This window comes from Ostrea edulis, chromosome 6 (genome assembly GCF_947568905.1).
Source record: "Ostrea edulis chromosome 6, xbOstEdul1.1, whole genome shotgun sequence".
NCBI lineage: Eukaryota > Metazoa > Mollusca > Bivalvia > Ostreida > Ostreidae > Ostrea > Ostrea edulis.
In genome coordinates this window covers 21308544-21320647 of record NC_079169.1, presented here as the reverse complement: position 1 = coordinate 21320647, position 12104 = coordinate 21308544, and the positions used below count along the sequence as shown (strand labels likewise).

At 35.1% G+C, this 12104-nt stretch overlaps 1 long non-coding RNA gene across 1 annotated transcript; it reads left to right on the top strand.

The window, feature by feature from the left end:
• The first annotated feature begins 13 nt into the window (after positions 1-13).
• Positions 14-4775, top strand: LOC130047359 (uncharacterized). Its single transcript, XR_008796254.1, has 2 exons — positions 14-97; positions 4005-4775. It is a non-coding gene; the product is annotated as an uncharacterized LOC130047359 (long non-coding RNA).
• The last annotated feature ends 7329 nt before the right edge of the window (positions 4776-12104 follow it).

Here is a 12104-nt window from a genome sequence, read left to right as displayed (position 1 = left end):
GTTTCCGTGCATAAAAATTTCATCATTGGCACGACACCCCGAGGTTTTTAGGTGAAAGATATTTGATTTATGTGACATGTGAACTTCAGTGCAAAAGGTAAGTTAGGGGAACAAGTTGTGTCTTCAACAGAAAACATGTTTTTCAGGCTAGATTCAACTTCGTATATGCAAAAATCGTTGCATCTCGCATATTCAATGTAAAAATTAGACATGTTACAAGTCACTATAAACTTGCCCTCATCACTTTTCAATTTAAGAAATTAATATGCTTTGAAGTTATATTAACTTCAACTTGCATTGATATCTAGATATCGTGCCAATGGAACGATTTATACATACACGGTACGATTTTATCTTGATATTTGATCACGTGATATGAAACTGATGTAGAGACTGTCGGTCTGGTGGAAGATGTATGGGAGGTCAATATACACTTAATTATATATACTATATTGTCTTTGTATTAAAAGGGTTGTGTGTATAGAATTTGTCAAAAATTGATCTGTTTATTAATGCTTTTTTCCCCTGACATATTTCTATGACCCTACTTAACACAACTGCGGACCATCGAACTGATACGAATTGTTTACATGTGTTTGTGTTATTATGTGAGTATTAGTGTGTGTGAATGGGTAAACGATGGACGGGTAAGTTACTTGCTGAAAATGCCTAGATGTTTAGTTGTTTTACTTATTTTTCTTCGATGTCGTTGTCTGAAAATATTTCAATAGCCACAGTGAACTGTCAGGGGCTGGCAACTCCATCTAAACGTAAAGATGTTATTAACTACTTGAAACAAAAGCGTTTTTCTATTATATGTCTACAAGATAGTCATTTTATTTCTGAATGCAAACCATATATTGAATCACAGTGGGGATACAAGTGTGTTTTTAATTCTTATATGTCAAACTCATGGGTGTGTGCATCTTGTTCAATAATAACTTTGAGTTTAAAAATAATGGTGTAAAAAGGGATTGTGAAGGTAATTTACTTGCACTTGATATGACAATTGAAGAGAACAAAGTAACTCTTATTAATATATACGGGCCTAATACTGATAACCCTCAATTTTACGAAAATGTACGAAATATTTTTTTTGGAATTTGACAATGAATATTTTATTCTATGTGGTGACTTTAACCTCACATTAAACCCTTCACTGGATACTTATAACTATTGTGGAATTAATAATCCCAAAGCACGTGCTAAAGTTCTAGAAATCATGGACGATCTACAACTTTTAGATTACTACAGAGTGCTAAATCCAGATAAAAAAAAGCTTATACATGGCGGAAAAAATCCCTTAAAACAAAGTCACCTTGACTACTTTCTTATATCTGATAGTTTGTCAAATTTGGTTGAAAACTGTACCATAAAGCCAGGATATAGATCTGATCATTCAGTTGTTATTCTTGGATTAAAATTTAATCCCTTTACAAGAGGGTGTGACCATTGGAAATTTAATAACAATTTATTAACAGACAAAAAATATGTTATGAAGGTCAAAGAAACTATTCAATCTGTTACTAGCCAATATTTGGATAACATAGATAATATAAATTTTCAGTGCAAAAACGGTATTAATGAAAGTTTATTTCTGAAGGTTTTAATGATGGAAATTAGGGGAATTACTATATTGTACTCAGCATTTAAGAAAAGAGAAAAAGACATCAAAGAAAAGAAACTTTTAGATGAAATTGAAATTTTAGAGTCTGACTCTCCTATTGATTTGAATATTCTAGATGAAAAGAGAGAAGCTCTTGAAAACATTAGAAAAGAAAAGCTACAAGGTCACATGATAAGGTCTCGTGCACGTTGGATAGAGGAAGGAAAAAAACCTTCAAAATACTTTTGTAATTTAGAATCCCGAAATTATTTAAATAAAACTATCAAAAAAATTCAGTTGGATACTGGTACAATTTACAAACAGTCAGATATATTAGAAGGTGTCAAGAAATATTATGAAGCCTTATATACTAATAATGATTTTAACTTAATTAATGTCGACCTGGAAAGCATCATCTCAGATTACAATTCTCCTAAGTTAGATATACATGCAACCAAAAAACTGGAGGATGATATTGAAGAAGCAGAGGTTCTTAAAGTATTAAAAAATATGAAAAACAACAAATCCCCTGGTAGCGATGGTTATACAACTGAATTCTTTAAAAAAAAAATTGGAATGACATTAAATAGTATGTTGTTAGAGCTATTAATTGTATATATCATAAGAGGGAACTCCCTATTTCGCAAAGACTAGGAATCATTTCATGCTTACCTAAAGGGGATAAACCAAGACAGTTTTTAAAAAAAACTAGCGACCAATTACACTTTTAAATGTATTATACAAAATTATATCTGGTTGTCTCAGCTTTAGAATTAAACAAGCTTTGGATTATATAATATCCGATACACAGTATGGTTTTCTAAAAGGTAGATATATAGGGGAGAATACTCGATTTATCTATGATATTATGTCATACACTGAAAGAAATAATATCCCAGGCCTTCTAGTTCTCATTGATTTTGAAAAGGCCTTCGATTCAATGTCATGGTCATTCATATATAAAGTTTTAAACTATTTTGGTTTTGGGGAAAACTTTATTCAATGGATAAAGATCTTAAACACAAATGTCAGAGCCTCAGTTTTACAGAGTGGCTTTTTATCTGAACAGTTTGATACACAAAGGGGATGTAGGCAGGAGGATCCCATTGCACTTTATTTATTCATTCTATGTGCAGAAATTTTTGCAATATTAATTAAACAAAACAAAAGTATAAAAGGCATATGTATAGAAAACACAGAACACAAAATATCGCAATATGCAGATGATTCTTCACTAGCCCTTGACGGTTCACCTGAATTGCTTTTTGCAGCTCTAGATACGATAGAATTTCCCCCCAGTTTTTTCTGGTCTAAGGATTAATTCTTCTAAAACAAAAATTGTTTGGATTGGTTCAAAGAAATTTTCAGATCAAGTTTTTCACCATACAAGATGGAAATTAGATTGGGGATCAACAACTTTTAATTTATTGGGTATTAATTTTTCAGTTGACCTTACAGAAATTGAAGATATAAATTTCGGAATTCAAATACCAAAAATCGTTGCTCTTATTGAACAGTGGGAAAGAAGGATCCTTACTCCCGTTGGGCGGGCTTCTGTCATTAAAACCTTGCTTATTCCAAAATTGAATCATTTGTTTATATCACTTCCTACTCCAAAGAAAGAAACAATTTCTTATTTATACAACATTATTTTTGAATTCCTATGGAAATCTAGTGTAGATAAAGTTAAGAGGTATGTGATAACACAAGACTATTAATCGGGTGGTATCAAGATGGTTGATATAAGCAACTTTATTACATCATTGAAATGCTCTTGGATTAAAAGGCTTACTAGGTCCAACTGTCAGAAACCATGGATGAATATTTTTTTGGCCATGTATGGAAATGATATTTTAAAGAAATTATATGACTTTGGAGATAGTTTTATTGTGGAACAATTACGTGTTAAAAGCAATGTTTTTTGGAAGGATGTTTTTAATGCTTGGTTGTTTTATTTGAAGACTAGTCAAAATCTTCCAAATATTAAAAATAAGTTTCATAATATTCCAGTGTGGTTCAATTCTAATATTAGGTGTTTTTGTATCTTAGGTTTCTCCTTATCAAAATGTGTGGTATCGTAGAAGCTCTTCTGTATCCATGTCTATCTTATATTGGGGTTTCCACTGTATCCATGTCTGTATTATATCGGGGTTTCCACTGTATCCATGTCTATTCTCTTTAGAGAAGTCGAGAGGCATAGCCTTCATCGACTTCTCTTCGCAAGCATTCATGTTTTGATTCTGGAAAACGTGTCGATGACGGTTTATGCTTCGACCGACGTTTCGACTCAGATGTGCCTGGATTTACGCAATACCCAAGTTGTTTTCAAACATTTAACAGCAATGCACAAAACTATCACAAGGAAATCAAAACTTACTTGCTTCTAATCCATTTTCAGCATGTCCCTGTCCCGGATTTAAATCACAACCCTGATTACGTCAGCCTGCTTTATTCTTAACTGGTCCCCTGTTGTGACAGCTCCCGAGACCAGTTAACGTAAACCCGGGACGGGGGACATGTTGAAAATGGATTAAAAGCAAGTAAGTGTTGATTTCCTTGTGACAGTTCTGTGCATTACTGTTAAATGTTTGAAAACAACTTGTCTATTGCGTAAATCCAGGCACATCTGAGTCGAAACGTCGGTCGAGGCATAAACCGTCACCGACTCCGGCATTTACACGTTTTACAGAATCAAAATATGAATGCTTGCGAAGAGAAGTGGATGAAGCATATGTCTCTCGACTTCTCTAAAGAGAATATTTACATGTCTATCTTATATCGGGGTTTCCACTGTATCCATGTCTGTCTTATACAAAAAAAAACTGTATCGGGGTTTCCACTGTATCAGTGCCTATCTTTAGACATCCACCGCAAGGATCCTTTACTGCTTATGGCAAAAGCTCAAGTAAACGATATACTAGGCTAGTGTAGAATGTTTGAAATATATTGCCTTTGTGCTTACGCCCAGTATTGGTAAACGTCCAAGTTTAACGAAGTTATGTTCTTATTCACCAGTTCAACCGAACTTAAATCATTTATAAAATAAAACACAAACATCTGTATGTAGGATGAACTCGCATGCACTAGTGCAACATACTTTTCTAATAAATACATATGTACAAAATCAATCTTTCATTTGACTTCAAAAAACCCGTTCTACAAAAGAAAATAGAACAAGTAAATCAACAATTCTTAAAGTTAAAACGATATGCATCAATAATGGGAGGGGTGGAGGGTGGGGGTGGGGGGGGGGGGGTGTAGTCTGTTGCAAAGTAGCAGCGAACTTCGAATGATTTGTAAACGCCCGAGATTCTACCTTATACGTGACTACCTTATGCGTAGCACGGACTCACCCTATTCACCCGTAAACACTTTTCAAAAATAGCCAATCGTTCTACCGATTCCCAAAACACCCACCCGAATTCAAAACAAACACACGTTTTTCACTGTCACTTTTATAAATATATGTGTTCACCCGTTCAAAGTACAGTGCAACTCAGGGATTTTAATTAGTCTAGTAGGTAGATTTCATTGGAGAACAATAACTAGAACTAGCTAACCAACATTATCATAAAAAGCGCCAACTTTACCCATTTTTAAAAAGGGTACTCTGAAATACATTCTCATGTCCGACATACCTCAAAAATCTTTAAAACAGTTACCATTGAACACATACTTGTAAGCTGTGTTTAATTGATACAATTAACAGTTAACACCATTGTTTATGATGAATCGACTTAATTTTTTATACAACGAATTTGAGCTGTAGACCAATATATAGGCTGTGAAACCTTCTGGAATTCCAAGACTGCAAAGTCACGCAGTATAGACTTCACACAGTCCCATATCTTGCTCGTTATCTCTCGTTTGTCATTGCGCATTGTTAACAGCGCACGTAGGCCACTGCACCTCTTCGCAGGCTTGTGTTTCTAATCACACCCAGGTGGCAGTTTTTAGTTGTCTAGCTGGCACTCTTATTGAGAGATGACATGTATATATGACTACTGAAACATGTCAAAAAGTGTACCCTGTCCTTAAACCTAACCTGTACAGTGTTAATAGGGGCATTACAGATACTACTTTCGCTGAGGGTAAACCATGCACTGTTGACAAAATAAATCTACAATGTATAAAAAATAATATGATTGCTGCTGAGAAAACCTTAATTATCTATATAAACCTTATCAAGTCTGCATTTCTAAGGATACATTGGTTGACGTCACCTGTAATATATCAGACCCCGAACCTAATACGAAAACTTACCTTGATCTTCTCATACTGCAGTGAATGAATAAAGCTACACATTACCGCAATATCAACAGCAGTTTTACTTCTTTTACAATTCATATTATCGAACATAAAGTGATTGTTCATTATAAACATATGAGGAAGATAGAAGGTAATATATTTCCGGCGTTATATCTAACCTACTATGATCCCGTGGGGATCCGGGTCAGAATAGGTCGTCAGTAGGCGACTAAATGGGGCGGTCCGTCGGATGAGACCGCAAAAACCGAGGCCCCATGTCACAGCAGGTGTGGCACGATAAAGATCCCTCCGTGCTCAAAGGCCGTAAGCGCCTAAATTTTGAAGCCCTTCACCGGCAATGGTGACGTCTCCATATGAGCGAAATATTCTCGAGAGGGACGTTAAACAATACAAACTCAATCAATCGAAATAATTTGAAAACACAATTTACAAATCCTTGTCCTGAAAACTCTTAATGCATAATAAATTTATATTATAAACATGCATCATTTTAAAGTGATTTAACAGCCAGAAATGCTCGCGTAGCAAGCTCTAATGGTAAGAACTTGTTCAAAATCCAAAGTGTCAATTTTTGGGGGGTTCTGTAACATATGGGTAGACATCAAAGTCAGTGTATAACAGAGTAATGAAACGTCATATCTCCCTTTTATTTCAATACTTCTATTTCATATTGGTATTGCTAATACATTATGACCCTAAATTACATGTAATCTACAAGAGGTACTGTGAGCAATGCTCACTAAGAATACCCCCCGCTTACCCCAATCTCCCAAAGGGTGTTGGTAATAGGTATAAACTACCTCTTTTCTGTGTGTAAAAAACAAATGGCATGACAAACCGAACCATATTGCTACTTCGATGTCCAGTGATTGACCCCAAAATCGATAGGGAACATCTTCATCCCATAGGTAGTCCATATGTATGATATGATGACTGTAGGTGGAAAGGATAACGCTTTAGAGCCCGGAAACCATATTGCTACTTCGATGTCCAGTGCGCTTGACCTTTGACCTTTTGACCCCAAAATCGATAGGGAACATCTTCATCCCATGGGTAGTCCATATATATGTTATGGTGACGGTAGGTGGAAAGGATAATGCTTTAGAACCCGGAAACCATTGCGTCTACAGACGGACGGACGGACGGACGGACAGACAGACGGACAACCCGATTCCAGTATACTCCCCCCCACAACTTGTTGCGGGGGGTATAATAACTACTGGTGCTGGTACACAAACCATGTTCTGAGCAGGCGACTCTTTCTCGCTTTGATTTTCTCTTATTCGGGTTAAATCCGCTCCACCCCCACCCCACTAGAGCAAGGGGATTTAGAAACTGTGCACTATCAAGAACCCTGTCTGTCCTTCTAAAAATCTACCTTTCATCTGGGGTCATCCACACTTTCTCTCAGCTACAGATCTTTTGCTGGACTCAGTAGGTTTTAATCTATTGACCACGTGTCTTACTATCGTATTTGCACCCATCTATTTGCTAGGAATCATGGTGACACTTACTTGTTGCAAATGATTTGTTTTCATTAAGCACTCGGCTACGCTTGACATATATCCTAAAATTATTTTACACATTCTTATATATGTAACATTGCTTCAATATGAACCATTTCTATTTTTAAAGAACTTTGACTATAGTGCGAACCTATCCCCTGCTACCTACATTGTTTACCCTTATTTGCTTTCTACATGTATACAACTCGTACCAGAATTTTTCCTTCGACAAGCGTTCTTCACACTGTTCAAAGAATATGATATCCAGGTGACTTCAAGCTGCCACCGATCGTGATGTTAAAACGTGAAATATTTTAGTATCAATTTAACTTTCAGAGTAAAATGTAAGCAATATGAATAACGATATACCAACTGTTTCAATTTTCATAAATAGACATTGACAATATGTGTCGCCCGATGTCAGTACTCTTCTTACGACCATAAATAATTAGGCCAAAAAGATGTAAACATCCATGACGTCACTTTGAAAAATTCCATTACGATATACATGTAAGTAGATTATTATCAACCAATAGATTTGGAAAATCCCAAACTATTCAATTCAATATAAGTCAAAACACAGTTCTTACAGTTAAAGGCTTTCATCTATATTAGAAAGACTTTGCGAGAAACTTAATTCTGCAGATTCAGAGCTGAAAATGAAATATCTTATGGGTACGGTAGAAAACCCGTGGACAAATCTCGTGTTTCCAAACAAAGAGTATATGAATGAAATTAATCTGTAATTACTCATGATCAATTACGCTATGTCATAAATATGTACCTTTTCAAGGCACGGTAATAAAGAGGGAGAAAATGCTCTCAAATCCTCACATACAGCATGTACAATGAACATATACTGAAGTTCCTGTGAAAAGTGGCGATTGAATAATTATCTGATTTTCAAGGTAAAATAAAACGAAGCCATTTTTGCACAATCCTTCTTACCTCTGTATGAAGGTCACCTAGTTGATTAAGACGATTCAATCTAGTGAATTTGAGTTTACTTGTTGATGACTCAATATCAATAAACTTTAGTATTTTTGTTCTAGGGTAGGAGGTTTGAGTGGATTCACCAGATATATGAATGAAAGGTAATGTTGTATTATATAAAAGGTCGTAGATGCAAGGTGAAAATATCTCTAAATGTCGAGTTGAAGGTCTAAGCAAAAGTAATACTGGTCAGCTAATGAAGTGTATATAATTTGTGACCTTTGGAATTCCAACAGGCTCTCAAAGGACTACATAGATGTGCGTAGAATCCGAATGGAGTTTAATAAAGTAATCTCTGGATGACTGATGACAAGATCTGTGTATTTCCGAATTCTCTATCGATGAAGGAACTGTATATGATGTCAAAAAACCTAGTGTTTAATTTGTCCTGAGGAATGGTGTGTAGACGTAAGTTGGTTTACGCCGGTATGCGAAGTCTTAAATAATACAAAATATCAAATATCATCTGATACGTTTGTTAGACTGAATAGAAGGACTTTTCACATAATACCATATGAATTATATCACTAAATCGACATGGTTTGTTGAATTCAGAACGATGCTCTCAATCTCCGTGATCAGATAACAAGTTAAAATCGTTTTTGTAAAATCTGAAAAGGTGACAGATTTTGTTCTCTCGATGCCGTGTTCTCAAGACAATTTATCTACCTTTATGAAATATTGAACTCCTTTTAATAATGTATACTATTTATTCCATAATTGTTCACTCGTGTAGTGACGTCACCCGCTATACATGTCTATAGCCAAAGTGTCATAAATTTGTATCTCTGCTTAGTGCTCTGGACCCAAGACCTTAAACTGAGAATAGAATTAAAGAGGTTCGCACCTGGCATTTAGAGTAATGTCAATTTTTTGGGAAGTGTATTTTAATTTTTACGTTGAAGGAGAATTAGGAAATTGAAAAGAAAAACTGGGGTCGCAATGCTTGTTATAGAGCTGCAGTGCTCTAAACATGGCCTTTTTGCACTTAAGATTCATTCATTTAAATGATATGTATGTTGGTGTCAACATAATATAAGCGACATAAATCAATCAATACATAAAATAGATACATAATCATGTTTTCTAACAATACAGATAACAAAAAAGTTTAATACAATTAAGGGAAATAAATAATGACCATTTTGCACTTGATATATGAAAAAATTAATGATATCGAATTTGGGAGTTTAAAGAGACATATTAGGAGTAATGTCAATTTCTAAAATTTCACATAATTTTCATGATCTTGTCTTAAGATTTAGAATGGGACAAAAAAAGAGGGGGTTGAAGACCAAATTTTTGAATTATTGGCAAAAATATTTAAACTTTTATACAAAATTTCGAGTAAATTAGTTTAAACCTTTTAAAGAATCGGTGTTCTATTTGGAAAAATATATTAACCAAACTAATAAATTACAACATTTGAACTAGTTCCAAGTCTCTACTACCTGTATCATAAATTATAAAACTGAAATACACGTATAGGAGTATAGAAATAGAAGATGTATTGGATGAAATAGAAACTGTAAGGTAATAGCTTTCATTCTTATGTCGATTTGATATATCCCTGTGAGCTCGAAATAAAGGACACCACAGAGTCGTCCACTTCTGCTTCATACTTAGATATTTTATTGAAAGTAGACATTAACGGCAAACTGACAACTCAACTGTATGACAAACGGGATGGTTTCAGCTTCTCCATTGTCAACTTTCCATATTTATGTAGCAATATTCCATTATCACCTGCATATGGTGTTTATATATCTCAACTGATTCGATATGCTGAGCTTCTTCTGCGTATAGGCAGTTTTTAAATCGAGGTAAGCTACTGACAAACAAGTTGATGGTACAGGGATTTCAACAGTCTCGATTGAAGTCAGCATTTCGCAAATTATATGGTCGTTACAACGATCTACTTCATCAGTACAACCTCGCATTGGGTCAAATTCTGTCTGACGTGTTTCATACCGATTGTTAAGCCGTTCTTGGCACACTGATTTTGACTGCGGATAACTCCGTTTACCTAATCAGGATATAGGGCTCACGGCGGGTGTGACCGGTCAACAGGGGATCCTTACTCCTCCTAGGCACCTGATCCCACCTCTGGTGTGTCCAGGTGTCCGTGTTTTTCCAACTATCTATTTTTTTATTGCTTAGAGGAGTTATGAGATTGATCACTGTTCGTTATCTTCACCTTGCATCAAGCAGATTTAGAACTTTTTGATTGATATACCCTTCTACCACAAAATATAGTCCTTGCAAAACCCTTTCAAAATTTCAGTTGACACATTTTTTTTTCAATTGGATATGGTTCAATAATTGGTGTGTAATATGTTTGCACCACTGTGATCAGTATTGAACCAGTAAATGCTTAGTTGTAGCATCCTGCGCAGTTGTACTCAATAGTTTTATTACTTTATATATCTTAAGATTCAAACATTTCGGTTGAGCATCACTGAAGAGACATTATTTGTCGAAATGTGCATCTGGTGCATCAAAATTGGTACCGTATAAGTTTTACATTATCACCCCTGGGTCGAGGCCTCTGCTGGTGGACTGTTAGTCCCCGAAGGTCTCTACAGCCCAGTAGCTAAGTACTTCGTTACTAGCTTGAAAATAGGAATGTATATTTAATTGCTGTTATAAAATTTAGAAATTCATTTCAAAATTAAGGATTATCTCCCTCATGCATAGCTCTTATCCTTGGACGAATTTGGCTCCACTTGTTTGGCACGCTGTTTTTGGTTATATTTAGATCTAAAACTTCATAGTTATTTCGGATTTCAAACATTTCGGTTGAGCATTATTTGTCGAAATGCGCATCTGGTGCATCAAAATTGGTACCGTATAAGTTTTACATCTAGCACAGATGTTTAAAAAACTTCAGGTTTATTTTTAAAAAATCAAATGCAAACACATACTGACAATTTTATATGTTAATGAAAATTATTTCAAAAGTTAGCTGGATTTGAAATTTAGACTTGAGAATATTCTCAGTTTATGGTCTTGAGGTCAGGGCCGTAGCAGTGAGGGTTCCTTATCACGCTAACACTTTTTTTCTAAAAAAAAAAAAAAAAAAAGAAAGATAAAATCACAAAAAGAATTTGTTGCTACGCAATATTGATGGAAGTTGTTTGGAAAGTTTTCTTCTTTTGTTAGCACAAAAGCATATTTATTACTCCAGATCACAGGGCTCAAAACCCAAATTGTCGGATGCAATTAATTTGTTTAAATTCTATAGAAATGTAGAAAAAATATTGTCAAAATGAACTTCATAGCAAATTCAAAATGCTTGGTTAATGGACATTGTAGATTATATTTGACAGGTAAAATTTTTAAGGTCTTCCGTTTTTAGAGCCATTCCCGTAATTTCCACTTCTAATGCCGGGCTGTTAGCGAAGAAACGGTCACTATCTATGTTAAACGTTTTGGGTTTAATGTAGTGCTGGAGAAGAAACGGTCACTATCTATGTTAAACGTTTTGGGTTTAATGTAGTGCTGGAGAAGAAACAGTCACTATCTATGTTAAACGTTTTGGGTTTAATGTAGTGCTGGAGAAGAACCGGTCACTACCTATGTTTAACGCCTGACGTTTAATGTAGTGCTGGAGAAGAAACGGTCACTATCTATGTTAAACGTTTTGGGTTTAATGTAGTGCTGGAGAAGAAACAGTCACTATCTATGTTTAACGTTTTGGGTTTAATGTAGTGCTGGAGAAGAACCGGTCA